Below are 13,999 nucleotides of genomic sequence, written 5' to 3'. Positions count from 1 at the left end.
GTTTTCATATCTGCATTCATGGTTTTCCCCTGCACGTGCTTCTCTGCCCACTTCTTTACTGACTGTTGGCAATTTACATTTGAAGTAGCTGGCTTGAGTGTCAGTAGAGGTTTTATGACATTTTGGGGTGCCAAACTGGGACCTGTTCACCTCCTCAAACGTGCATCTGCCTCTTTGCCCCCCTGTGCAAGTCTAGCAGCTGAGAAGAGAGGGATTAGTATCTCTAGACAGGGCTTTCAGAAACAGACTTTAATTAAAGGTGCAGGATGGAGCTCAGTGATCACCTCTGATTACTGGTGCAAATGCTTTAAGAAGAGAAATTAGAGCAATGGCGTATTAAGAGGTGGATTCTCAGGTATTTATCTCAAGCAGTTCAGTCTTTTTAAAGTGATTTGGTCAGATTCTGCCTCCTGGTGCCTCTGTGCAAACCTAAAATAACTCCAGTACACCAAAGGTGTTCCAGAGCAGAGCAGTCAGAGCAGTTACTTTGCTGCTTTGGGTAGAGAATGTTTTGAGCTCAGTGCTGCTGAGTGTGTAACTCTGTGCTTGGAAAGAGGAGAGGGAAACACCCAATTTATTTTAGAGTGGTGAGTGATAATAGAGAAATAGTCTGTTTCATGCTCATATGACCTTGTTGCTGCCACATTATTTCATTTGACGTTTCTCAGCTTCTGCTGGTGTCTTGGGATGTTGGTTTGGTATTTTCTAGGACAGCATAATTATTCAAATCCCGTGTCTTGCACAGCAGTGCACAGCATGCATCAAGTGAGCTCAGTACTTTAAAGTAATTACAGAAATATCATTACTTGATTGGCAAATAAAAACAGAGAGGTGTGAAGAGAGGTACAAGATGCACTCAGAGACCTAAGGAGCCCCTCTGTACTTCCGTGATCTCCAGAGTATCCTGTGCTTTCCAGATGAGTCAGTCAGTAAAATGCAGCAGATGTTAAATGATGTTAAATTTAAAGAAACTGTAATATCATATCTATTGGCCTTGAGTAGTGTCTGGGTATAAGTCATGGACTGATACAAAACCCCCCTAAATTCTGATTATGAGTGTCAACATCTAAAGACAGAAAGGTGCATTGGGTAGGTAATATTACAATGTTTCCTTTTTCTGGGTGCTGACTTAGCTTTGACCACCTGTTACAGCATTTTCTGAAGCCTCAGGTTACTGCTGGAGAAACAACGTAGGAGATGTCTTGAGCCAGCCCAGAAGGTGAGATGAGGGAGCTCATTTGCAGAGCTTGAGCTGTTTTAAAGAGCACAGGAGCCTGGTGTCACAGCACAGCTTCCTGTTCACAAGAGCCTCTTTCAAAGACAAATGTGAAAGGGTTTGTCCACTAAACACGGAGCTGGCAGCAGTCCTGAAGCAAGAGCGTGGCGTTGGATTTCCGTAAGAGGAGACTGTGAAATGTCCTCTTTGCCAAACAGGTCTCTGAAAAGGACATAAAGACAAATTGGCAATTTTTTCAGGGTTAGAATATCTTATTTTGAGCTTGAACATTTTTTGAAATTTTTATGGGGTTTTGTTTGTTTGTTTGTTTTTTAATTATGCATCTATCCATCCTAAAATTTTTAATTTTTAATTTTTTAAATTAAAATTAGTTTTTAAATTTTATTTTAATTTAAATTAATTTAATTTGAATTTAATTTTAATTTTTAATTTTTTTTTAATTAAGATTTTTTTTTTCTAATCCATCCTTAATTAGAAGATTGTTCTATTTTTTTTTTTTTAATGGAACCAAAGTAGAAGATATGTTTTTCAACTGAGGAAGGACTTTTAAATTTTACTGTAATGAAGTTGGAGTTCATGAAAGCTTGAGTCTGGCCAAACCCACCTCACCCCACAGGGTCACGCCCATGAGTTTTCCACCATGAAATGCCCTGTTGGGGTTTGCTTCTGCATCGCTGCTCAGAGAAGAATGCCCATATGAGCTGTTCTTTCCTACCTCCATGTCCTTGGATCTACAAATGCAGCAGTTTGTTTTTCCTGGGAGGACAGAATGAAAAACAAATAGAGGAGTAAAAGCCAGCTTCTCTGGGACAATTCTCTGTTCATCTAGGGGTGGCGGAGGAAAAGTTGCATCCACTTCTTGTTAGCAGTCATGGGAGTCAGCCTGAGCTGCAGATCAACAACTTCCACAGTTTCGGAAGATTTCTTGTAGAAATGTTTCTCCACTTGATGCTTTCTCCAGACATTGCAGCCACTTCCACATGCATCTTGCTCTGAGTTTTCTGACATGAGGAATGACACCTGTGTGACAAATTGTGGAGCTGGGTTGGGTGACAGCTGGGCATCACTGCTGGTCACCACGCTGCCCCCACCCAGCCTCCTGCCTTTGCTCCCTGTGACCTGGAGCATGCCAAAGCCATCCCATGCCTGGCACACATTTATGTGAATTTTGCTGTCCTTTCCACTAACATTGGCCAGCGTTGAGCTGCTGCTCCCTGTGCTGCACGGGCACGCTGGCAGCCCTATAAACCTCGTGGTCTGGGTTACAGCTGCTTTGCCTCTCTCCCCATTACCAGCTGTCACATTCAGAGAGAAATAGTTCTTTCCATGCAAATACTTGGGGAGCTCTGTTTCCCTTTTGCATGAGCCCACCTATGAGACATTCAAGGGAGTTCGTGCTTCAAGCAGCCAGTGCTGTGAGGTCCTGCAGCTGAGGACCGCTGCTGGCAGGATTTGGCTGCCTTAGGACCCACCTCAGGGATCAGCAGGTTTCCTGCAGGCTGGGAAGCAGGAGGGGGTTTCTGGTTGGCCCTGTGGAGAGAAGGAGCAAGTCTTCCCATGTGGGATGTATTTGGGGTTAATAATGCAGTATAGTGACTGCAGTGTTAAAACTGAGTGTTTTTTCAGCATTTAGGAAGCTCTTTCATGAAGATGCTCAGCACTGACCAAACAGAAATATCAGACTAAATATAAACAGGGCTAAAGAGGTTTTTGAAAATGGAGGAAATTTAAAAATACCTAAAATACATTTTTCTTCTGAGAACTTAGTCATTGAGTTGAGGCATGGCATAAGCCTAATTTTATAAGTGGAGAGAGAGAATGAATGTCAGGACTCAAAGGCATGGTCCAAAGAGCTGATGTACTGTCTGTCCAGTTGACCTCAGAGCTCAGGTGGTGAAAAGAGGTGCTCTGAACACTGAAACACAAATGCTTTCCACTAATTAAACTTCTACAATTGTCTGAGCTTTTGGGAAGTGACTCCACAGTGTGAAGCATCCTGCAGGGATTCAGATTAGGTCTTTGCATGGAAAAATCCTGATTTACAGACAGCTGCCTTTCATAGTGTGTACTACTAAATTTTAAAAACTATATTTTAAAAATAAAATGAGTATTTACATTCTCTCAGGGATAACATTTATCTCATTGCATGCCTACAAATGGAGGACATGGGTTTGGTATGCTTTATAGAAAGGTGATAGGATGAACCTCTACTAATGCTTGGTGAAATTTCATCCTCGTGACTCAGTGGTTTCTCAGGAAGCTGCACATTCTTGATAGTGTACCAAAGTAGTCTCAGAGCTCAGGCTGAAGGCTTCATGTCCAGCAGTCCTGTAATGCTGAGGCTGTGCTGAGATCAGTGGGATTACAGGGGTAGGGATTCCTAGAATGAAGATTTTCGTGTTTTACCAGAGTGATTTGCATTTTAAGGCTCAACATTAATAATGATAGGTTTTGAGTATCTTTTACCTATGCTCAGTATTTTTATATTTTTCCATAAAACATAACTAAAACAATGAAAAATAATAGCTTTAAAGAGATTAATAGGTATCTACTGGTACTATAATGAAGGAGACACATAAATTCTTAAGGGTTTGTAGAATATACAAACAGCCCTGGTAAAACTCAATGTACAATGAAAGGCCTTTTTTCCCATGGGTAGTTTATTCAATGCTAGCTGGAAAATGCTGCTTCCATGGCACCATTGAGGTCATCATATATCATGCTTTCGCTGTGTGTGTCCTCTTCTACACCTGGAAATTCTGCTTGGGTTGAAAGAGAAGGCTTTTCTACAGATGTTAGGATGTCCAGTGGTCTGGTGGGAGCATTAGTTACAACGGGATGCCTGGAAATGGTGAATTAATTCTCACTGAACTGGAAAAGCTTTGTGCTGTCCATGATGCAGGTGTCCCAGGGAGTCATCCTGCTCTGCTTTGTGGTGGGCACATGCCTGCTGGGTCTTGCCCTGCTTTTGTAGTAAGGTTCTGTTTGCTGTTGAATACCCTGATCTCACCAAATACAAGTTGCCTGGATTGTCTGCAAATTTGGCAGAATAGGAAGGAAAGAACCATCACCCAGAAGAGAAAGACAGAGTCATCCTGCCCTTAGCCAGAAACATGTGGCTGCTTGGCAGAGCCCAGCCTGGCACACCCCTGGTGATGCCCTGCTGGTGTTGTGCTAAGATCAAGCATGTATTGACAGCACAAATTTTTTCTCTGTTTATCCATTATAGTAAATTCCTTTAAAGAGAATTTTTTCCTTATGGAATTTGTTGGACAGTCTTGCATTAGTCCTAGAATGCAAAATTTTGCTCCAGATCTGTGTCTTACAAAGTGTCTGGCAGGAAATCTAATCTGATTCTTAAAGAAGTGAATCATGTAGTTATGACTTCATTTCTCCAGTTCAGCTGAATAGGAATCCTTAGATAGGCATTTGAGATTACAGTATCATTTCTGCAGATCAGTGTAGTTTCTGTGTTTCCCCAGTGGCTCCGAGTCGCTGTCTTTCCCACTTGCATCTGTCATAGCTTGACCTGCCCTTTCTCCGCATGGCTTCCCGAGATGGCGTGCAGCGATAGCAGTCAAGCCTTTGCATTCTCCGCATTTCGTATGGGCGGCTGCTTCTGTCTTTGGAAAAGTTGTGGGGAGAAAAATACCCACTGCAGGTTCAGTACTATAGAAACAGGAAACATGTGCTTTGGCTCTTTTGATTCCTGTCCAGCATTCTAGTTTTAACGGCAGGGATCCAAGAATAATCTCAGTTGACCATGCAGCCAAGCCCACCATGATCTCATTGCCAGTGGCCAGTGATGTGTAGGTGCTTAGTTAACCAAAAGGGGGTTGTTTTTTGCATTACATTTTTAGAAGATTGTGTAGGATGCCTATCAACAGAGAGTCCAGACAAACTACACTGCATTTTCCCTATGAATATTCCCACTGCCTGGTGAGTCTTTCCCAAAACTGTGAAACTTTGGTAAGGGTGGTTTTACCTGTTTATTTTGTCTTTGTGTTCATACTTCTTTAATCACATGATGCAAGCAATTTTTTTGTATTTACATTTCTTATTTGCTCAAATTTATTTCCTCAAGTTTCTGATTTGCGTATTTCCTTCTTGCTCTGCTTAAGTCAGCAGACCTCGGTTAACAGAAAAGACCAGCTAAACTGGTCAGATGAAAATCTAGTAATAAAAAGGAAAATCTATTCCCTTTGAAACCAAAAATTAAGGAAAATGTGGTATTTTGTTGAATATTTTCATTCTTGAGATTTTTAATGGAATTAAGCTAGTTGAAAGTCTAAATTTTTCAGACTGTGGGAGATGGGTATATTTTTGTCAGATCCCAGCAGATGGACTGTGATGAACCCCATCTCTTCTCTTGAATTTTATCTACTTATTAAAAATTCTTAAACATTAATTAAGCTTGAGAGATGAAGGGAGAAAAGGTAGAGTTGTAAAGGCTCTGAAACCTTTTCTTTTGGATATGTGTGCTACAGGTGAGACATCCATGCCCTGTCATTGCTCCCATCAAAAAAAAATTTGAGAACTGAAGCAGCCTGGAATGTTACCTTGTGTATGTGGGTCCCTCATGTTTGACTTTGAGTCTCCTGAGTCTCCTGAACCAACTTTTCCTGTGCCTGGTGCGTGTGGAAGCTGACATGTAGCCATTATTGCTTGCCCTGTCCCAGAGAGATAGCTCTCTGATTTTAGCTTGTATTAATTTGCAAATGCCTTAGGATGACAGAAACCACAGAAAACAAAAAAAAACCTAAAAAAACCCACAAAAAACCCCAAAAAACTAACAGAAATGCCCACATGCCTAAGAACCCTCCTATTTCCTCAAGCTGGGCCTCCATAGTGCACAAGCACAGTCAGCAACTTGTTGAGTTACCACAGCTGAATTTTTCTGGTGGCTTTTCTGTTTCAGAGAGCTGGGTAAGTCTGCATCAGCCCATATATCAATAACTTTCAGCTGATACAGAGCTGTTTTGAAAGCTTGTCTGTAAACATAACTGTTGTCTTTCTTTGATTGTTCCCTTCTTTTTTTTCCATTCAAGATAGCAAACCTGACCCCCATCCAGCAGGAAGGGTCCCTGTGATTTCACTGTGGGTCACAGCAAGGAGCCGAGCATATCTCCAGGGAAAAGCAACATGGGAATATGGAGACATTCAGAGAAATAAACCTGATGGATTTCATTTTGCTGATGCTGTTTTGAAAGGATACCTTTGAGGTTACTAATTTGCAGTATGGGTGCAAACAATGAGGCAGAGAAGCAATTTCCTTAGCACCGTTCCCAGTTTTGAAACTCCTAACTCATCCCACCTCACCTTTGCCATCCTCAAAATAGTTTCCATCCGTTCCTGCTTTGAAACTGCAAAGAGAGAGATTTGAATAGAGCTCTGGCTTGCTTGGGGAAGTTCTTGCTTTAATCAGACACCGTGAGTAAAAATGTTTGCAGGGGATGTGTAGCTGTGAGGAGAATGGAGGCTTTTATGGCAACCCTTGGGTTGTCCCCCCAGCAGCACAGACAGGCACCCCACATAGGGGCTGTCCCTTTTGAAGTGGGGTAAATGACGTAAAAGCATCTCAGGGTAAACACACTGCTCCTATGTCCTCTGTACAAAATGCATCATTTACTTGAGGACCACGGCCTGAATGGAGATTTAACGCTGGAGCATCTCGTGACTGCAGTTGTTTGTCCAGTGCCTCCATGGATTTTCAACTCCTGGGTACAGCTGAGGAGGTGGAAGCCCAGGAAAAGCCCTTTGGCTGTGGGGGAGTGGACAGCAGTGCCCCCTGTGCCTGGGCTTCACACACCCAATGCTGGCTGGCATCTCTGCCTGCCCAGCAGTGCCCCTCCAAGCCACTGTGGCCACCACTGCAGCACACTGCGAGATGAGGCTGCAAGCCATGCGAGTCTGCTGGGAAACTGTCTTTTGGCTAACAACATTTAGCTCTGCATTTAATTAGAATTAAAATGTGAATGATATTAAACCCCTCTTCCTTTAAAGTTCAGAGAAAATTATTGCAGTAATTAGGCAATAGTTTTGTTTATATATGAAACAAGATCAAGCTTTATGGGAGGTGCTGGAGCCCCCAGCAAGTCAGTCTATGAATTTATCTGGTGTAGTGATCTGGAGCGGGGTTGTTCAGCTGAACAGGTCAGATGAGTGCTGTAAGGTGCACAGTTTCCATGGACATTAGCATTAAATGGAAATCCTTGTCTTCAGTGGGAGTCTGGAATCTGCATTGTGGCTGGCAGCTGGCTGTGGAGAAGCAGCGAGGTGGGCTCCTTGCCTGTGCACCCTTCTGAGGGCTGGCATGGCCCAAAGTGTGGCAGGGCTTCTTGCCTGTGCACCCCACCAAGGGCTGGCACAGCCCAGAGCAGGCCAGGGCTCCTGGGCTGTGCACCCCACTGGGGCTGGCATGGCCCGGAGCAGGGCAGGATGCGCAGGTGGGGAGCTGGCCCTGCTGCCAAGCACAGCTGGGCAGGGGAGTCTGGCCAGTCCTTGCTAACAAGGAAAACCAGCTGAGGTACAGGGAGGTGTGCAGAGCCCAGAAGGAAAATTGCTTTGCATTTTAGTTAGAAGGGAAATCTCCTCTTTAGTTAAATAATCTGTAAAGAGCTGATTGTTAGCATGTTCATGCTACCTTCCCACATATCATACTTCCCTCTAACTGTCCCAAATCCCTTCTACTTGTGCTTTCTGCTCAGGACAGGGATTTGTTTCCTTGTTCAACCTGCTGCTCCTGCACATCCCTGTCAGCATCTCCTGCCTGCATCTCACCCCCAACAGGAGCTAGAGCCCATGAGCACCAGGTACCTGAAGAGCAAGAAGTGATTCTGTGGGAGGGTGCTCAGGGAAATGAGCTGTATCTTCAGCCTTGCTGCAGTTAGAAGTCAAGAGGGCTTATTCCTGTCAGCAGATCCAACTTGCTTTACCTCCTACCCTCCGGAAATGTTCCCCCAGACTAGTGTTATCAACCCAATTAACGTTTCAAAATTCTCAGCTTGCAGGTGCTGGTTTCAGAACAGCAATCTTGTACAATGTTGAGCAATCCAGTTTTCATCAATTTGTTCTTAACCCCTGTTCAAGCTGCAGACTCAAATATGCTCTTTTTCTTTTCAGTATTGTGTACAAAGTAAATAATACTGAAGAGCACAGGCTACATTAAAGATAATGATGCCAAAATTGGTTTGTTTTTTTCTCTTATGCACGTCGGGAATTCACAGTTGCTTTATGCACAATTTATCCCCCCACAATTTGGGTATTTTTAGCTGTTTGATTTAGCTGGTACAGCTATGGCTGCTGCCAAGGGAACTGTGGGGTGAGAGCCCCAGGTGCCACTGCCCAGTCTCCCCAGGTGTCCCAGATATTCATCTTCTTTGCAAAAAGAAGTACATTAAGGTTTGACTTGAAATTAAGAGTGCCTGCAGCTTGTGAGCAGAAGAAGGGTCTGAACACAGACACTTGCTGGGACCCATTGCTTGCAATGACCCTGACGTCATTTCACAGGTGGGGATGTGGCTGATGCTGCCATGGGTAGTGCAGTGGCAAGGCACAGCTATGACCCAGATGCATACCCTGTGGCCTGGGACAGATCTCTGGGGTGCTCTGAGTTGCTGCAGTGGCAGCAGGAAGGTGCTGGAGGTAATGTGGTTAATGCTGGCCTAAGAAGAGCTGCTCACTGGCACGGTCACACATTTACACTCTCTCTGCCAGTGTGGACTGGTGCTTGTCTTCCATCAGTCTGCCAGTCTTGCTGTAGTTAATCCCAGACACCTTCTTTTCCCCTAGAGACATGTCTTACCCAGGACTTTCCCCTTTCTTGCAGCTCAGTCAGGACCCGCCAAGGTACTTGCATATACCATGCACCTCAGCTGCCTCCTCTTTTACCTCACCCTGAAATCTGAAATACCCCTGTAACACGTCTTTGTCTTCCCTCTTCCCATGAGTGCTCCAAACTTTCTTTCCTCCAAATGATGCTGGGCAGCATTGGCCAATGTTTTCAAAACAGAGCATCTGCTGAAGGGTGGCTGCAGCTGCTCGTCCTTCCTGGAAAATGAGAGATGTTGAGGTACAGATTCAGGCATCTGATTTTAGGAAAACCCTTTCCACCTTTACAGCTCAGGAGGTGCTGTCCATGGGGCATGTTTCTAGTGTCCACATGCTTGCCCTGCTCATCCCTCATGTTTTGCTTTCTGCTCTTGCCATTTTGATTTTTCAGCCCTGGGCAGACTGTTCTTGTCTGGGGCCGCAGGGTTGGGAGTGAAGCTCTGTGTGAGTGCACTGGCAACGACTCTGGGAATTAGGCTCTAGGCCAAATTTTGGCTGGGAGTGAAGCCCACCGAAGTCCACTGGTATCTTCCTGTCGGTGTAATGGGCTTGGGAGCAGACCTGGACTTTGACATTCTTCCCAGCAGCGGTTCCAACATGAACTTTTGGCATTGTGTGAATAATAGATAGTTATTTTTATATATTGTTTCCAAAGCCCACAACTTGTGCTGGCAGGCAGTGCTCCTAAATGCAGGGAGCTGACTGGCAGCCTGAGACAAAGGGACAAAACCAATAACATAAGCTTCATGTGGCCAAGGACAGTCATCTCCGTGTAGTTGCATCCAGCTTGAGGTATTGACAGAATTGCTCATCAGCAGTGTTTCTGATTCCAAGGAAAGGGAGGCTTTGACAGAATTCATTGGTGCCTGTCTAAGAAATAATAGGATATTACACACAATATGTTTATGTTTTTTACGAAGCAATGATAGGGTGTATTTCTCATGGATGTTACTTTTCTGTTACTGTACCGTTTCACTTTCCTCTAGCAAAAGAGGCCTTTGCGCTTTGAGCTGTTCCTGCTACAAAAGAGAGACTCTTTAGGGACGCAGAGAGGATATTTGCCACTGGACATTGCACTTGTCTTTTGGAAAGCTAAGACCAAAACCATCACCTGCTTCCTTTTCCAGGGTGCCCTGAGGGGACATTAAAACTGGGATCATACACACTTTCTAACCTGAAACACTTCCTCAGTGAGGCTAACTGGAAAACCCTGAGATGGGGGATCTTTAAATTCACAATTATGCCCATTTTCCTTTTCCTTTCTGGTCATGTCTTCCTGATGTTTCAGCAAGGAATCTTACTTAGGTTTCCACCTGCCATTTTCTGTGCAGTTTATTTTCTTTTAGGATATTTTCTTTGCATTATAAGCTCTGAACTTTCTGTAACACAGAAGATATTTTAAGGAGTTTATCTTATGGATGTTCATAGAGTTCTTATTTCTACTCATGGATATGAAGCTTTGTAATGCCTACAGCAATGGTTTGGAAGGGACAATATTAGCACACTGATATTTTATGCATTTTAAATCTGCTCCCATGGTGGTGGAAGCACAATGCAAGAGAAGGAGTCAGCCCTGCAATGGTGGCAGATTCTCTGAGGCCAACTAAAGCTCAGGGCAGGACTGTGCACTCTGTCTCACTTTTATTGGCACATGTTGATCTTTTACTGCTGTTTGCTCAATGGGAAGTGTGGTTTGGGTGCCAGCTCAGACAGGCAAGCATTGCCTGCAGTATTCATTTCTGTGAACTGGTGCTACTGATGTGCTACTGCCACCCAAGCAGTGGAGAGGACACTAAAGGCACAGCATCCTCATCAGTAATTCCAGGTTTAGTGCTGGGCTGGGTGTGTATTAACTCCTGTATGCAAAGACATGGCTGGAAGCAATGGGGATGCAGCTTTGATCATTCCAAGGCCTGGTGCCAAGCAGTGGCTGCTACCCATGGCCACAGCTGCTTCTTATGATTTGGGAAAAGCAACAGGTTATTTGAACCTGTGGATTGCTAGCCAAGGATTTTGCATGGCTGTTGTAAAAACTGGCATCTGCTATTTCCAGATGTGTTATAAAGCAAAATTAGAATGGGTTTGGGTCAGTATATCTGTGAAAGAAAGCTCTGATGCTAAAGTATACAGCTTTCAAAATTGGTACTAAGATCTTTGTGTGTAATAAGCTAAAAAAAAAAGTGTTAATTGTCTTATTTCTGCAAACTTAAAAAAGAAACAAAAGAATCTTTCTGGCCAGGTGCTGCCATTGCCAAATATGCATTTCAGTTAAACTTTGCTGTGTTTACATTTCTAGATAATAAAATTCTTTGGTTTATGGACTGCCAGAAGATAGAAAGCTGAGATTAAAGTATCAGATTTGATAAGGTTTGTTGTAAAGTAAAAGTGATAATGAAACAATGCCTATTTAGTCAATTTTCTAGTTATTAATGTGTTTTAGAGAGCATCAAGCTTTCATCAGGCTCTCTTGTCTTCTCTTTTCTTTGTAATGCATCAAGGTATGTGTTTGCTATTAGATCTTTTCATTAATTTGATGAAGGATGAAGATGAGTAATTCTAGTTTTAAGTCTCCTCTTCAGCAATGACAGTGACTCAAAAGACAACAGTCTGCTTTGATTTCCACCTTGTGGAGAGCACTTTTGTGGAAATTATACAAAGAATAATATTGCCAGAAGAAAAAGTCAGTGTGCAGGGACCACATTTGTAATGAACACATTTCTGGTGTAGCCATCAGGCTGTTCAGAATTCTCTTTGTTCGTTCACGGATCTGTGAGACTGTAAGAGTCTTATTTTAATCTTCCTACCTTGTTTTTTATAAACTTGGCTGCAACAGCTCTTAAAACAAGCTTTTATGATTTCTTAAGGACATTTGTGTTGCTTTTGTTACCCCAGTGTCTCAGCATTTCATCATCTGTACCCACTACTTCACAGTGTACATGTTAAATGCTATTATTCCTATTTTATGGAAGAGAAAATTGAGGACAAAGTGACAAAAGCCATTGGTACAGGGATTTAGGAGCCAAGTCAACAAAGGATTGGTTGAATCCTTTTTCTTTCTTTGGTCTGTCCTGTGTTTCCCTTTCCTCAGGCTGTCGGGGTGGCTTGGGCTGTTAAGATGCAGGCTGTCTGCTCAAATCACTCTTAGCAGGCTGCCTGCACATCCTGCCTGCCAGCATGATCTGAGTGTTCAGAGCTCCTTCAGGAAGACTCCTGCATCCAGCAGGTTTGTTGAAGCCCCCACATGATGTCTGTGAGAACTGGTGACAGCTAAGCCTGGGGAATGTGTGTGCTCTCATCTGTTCCAAGATCTGCTCCAAAGAGTAAAGTGCAGCCAGAATTTTCCAGTGTAGCAACTTGAAGGTTGTTTCACACCCCTGACTGAAACCATCTTGCACCTGCCATGAACATGATAGGGACTTCTTACAGCTGTATCATAAGATCTTTGGAAGCTCAGATGGTTTGAGCCTTTTTAGCAGACTGGTATCTGCATATGTTGGACATCTCAAACACTGAAGGGCCACTCTACAAAACACTACTTCCTAATGATAATTCTCTGGCATTTCTGGCAGGAAACCTTTTAAACATTCATGGAGTATTTTAATTGTAAATCTCAAAACACATAGTCAGTGGGTATTTAGGGTTTAAGTCATTTCCCAAAAAAGACCAAAAAAAATTCCACTTTCTTTATTGCAGTTGTTCCCAACCTCAAAGCCAATGTTGTCTGTTGAAAGTAGAATAGATACTAATTTGGTCTCATAAAACCACAGATTGTTTCAACTTTCCTTGAGTTTCTGAATGAATAGCTGATCAGATCCTGCGATGCTGCTCTCAGCCTAACTGAGATATGAAAGAGGTGCTTGTCCAGCCGGTTCTATGGCTGTGCCATTCTTTTGTTGCCTATAGTACACATGCTCTGCTCCTTTTTTACTCTCTTTTTATTTTAATGCTCTGCAACAGGGTTGCACAAAGCTGAGTTGGCTTTTAAAACACAACTTCATTTTGCAGCTATATGTCTGTGCCCAGTTTTCTTTTGTGCCGCCCATGGAACAAGGAGGCTGTGTGGTATCTGACACCAGGCTTTTTTCCAGTGATTTATTAACTGTGTCAGAATAGCTGTTGTGAATGCTGGGAAGCTCTTGCATATTGTGACAGTTGATATTGATTATGACAGTTTGTAGACTCTACTGCATTGTCAGACAGTGGATCGTATTTTGTCTTCTTACTATACATACCACGGGCTATAGATCATAGTGTTTTCTTTAAAAAAGGACCCATTGTCCAGCGTTCTGGCTGGTATGGGAGAACTTCTGTAGCATATTGTGCAACAAATAGCAAAATAGTTCAGGCACCCTATGGGACAAACAGGCAAATGTCAATTGCTTTAGGAAAAAAAAAAGTGAATAGTTTGTTCTGGCTTTTCAGGGGAATGAGCTGTGCAAATGATAGACATGAGTAAACTAGTCTGAGGATGTCATTTATGAAAATCCTGTATTGTCTGTTGACCAGAAATCCACAGACCATATAGGAGGAGTTTGCAATGAGGATTTTGGCTACCAATAATTTGTAAAGGTTGCTTTGGGTCTTGATGGAAGCTGATACTACAGATTTCTAGAATGAGTCTGAAGAAGAGAAGAAAAAGATTTTTGCAGACTTGGGAGAAAATGAAAGCTGGTATGTGAGCTTCTGTGATGGGCACATAGAATCATAGAATTGTTTATTTTGGAAAAGGCTTTTAAGATCATCAAGTCCAACTGTTAACCCAGCCTTGCCAAGCCCTCCATTTAACCATGTCCCTAAGGGCCACATCCACGCATCTTTTAAACATCTCAGGAATGGTGGCTCCACCATTTCCCTGGGCTGCCTGTTCCAATGCCTGAGCACTCTTTTGGTGGAGAAATTCTTCCTCATGCTTACTCTAAGCCTCTCCTGGAG

The 13,999-nt window shown here is 43.1% G+C and overlaps 1 protein-coding gene across 5 annotated transcripts in view; it reads left to right on the top strand.

Annotated features, from left to right (window-relative positions):
* The window catches only part of CELSR1 (cadherin EGF LAG seven-pass G-type receptor 1), a 164,719-nt gene that overhangs the window by 51,677 nt on the left and 99,043 nt on the right, over positions 1–13,999 (top strand). The window lies entirely within an intron of this gene.

Source organism: Motacilla alba, chromosome 1A (genome assembly GCF_015832195.1).
Source record: "Motacilla alba alba isolate MOTALB_02 chromosome 1A, Motacilla_alba_V1.0_pri, whole genome shotgun sequence".
In the NCBI taxonomy this organism is placed as follows: Eukaryota; Metazoa; Chordata; class Aves; order Passeriformes; family Motacillidae; genus Motacilla; species Motacilla alba.
The sequence above is the reverse complement of the archived record's forward strand: the minus strand, read 5'-3'. Positions and strand labels throughout refer to the sequence as shown.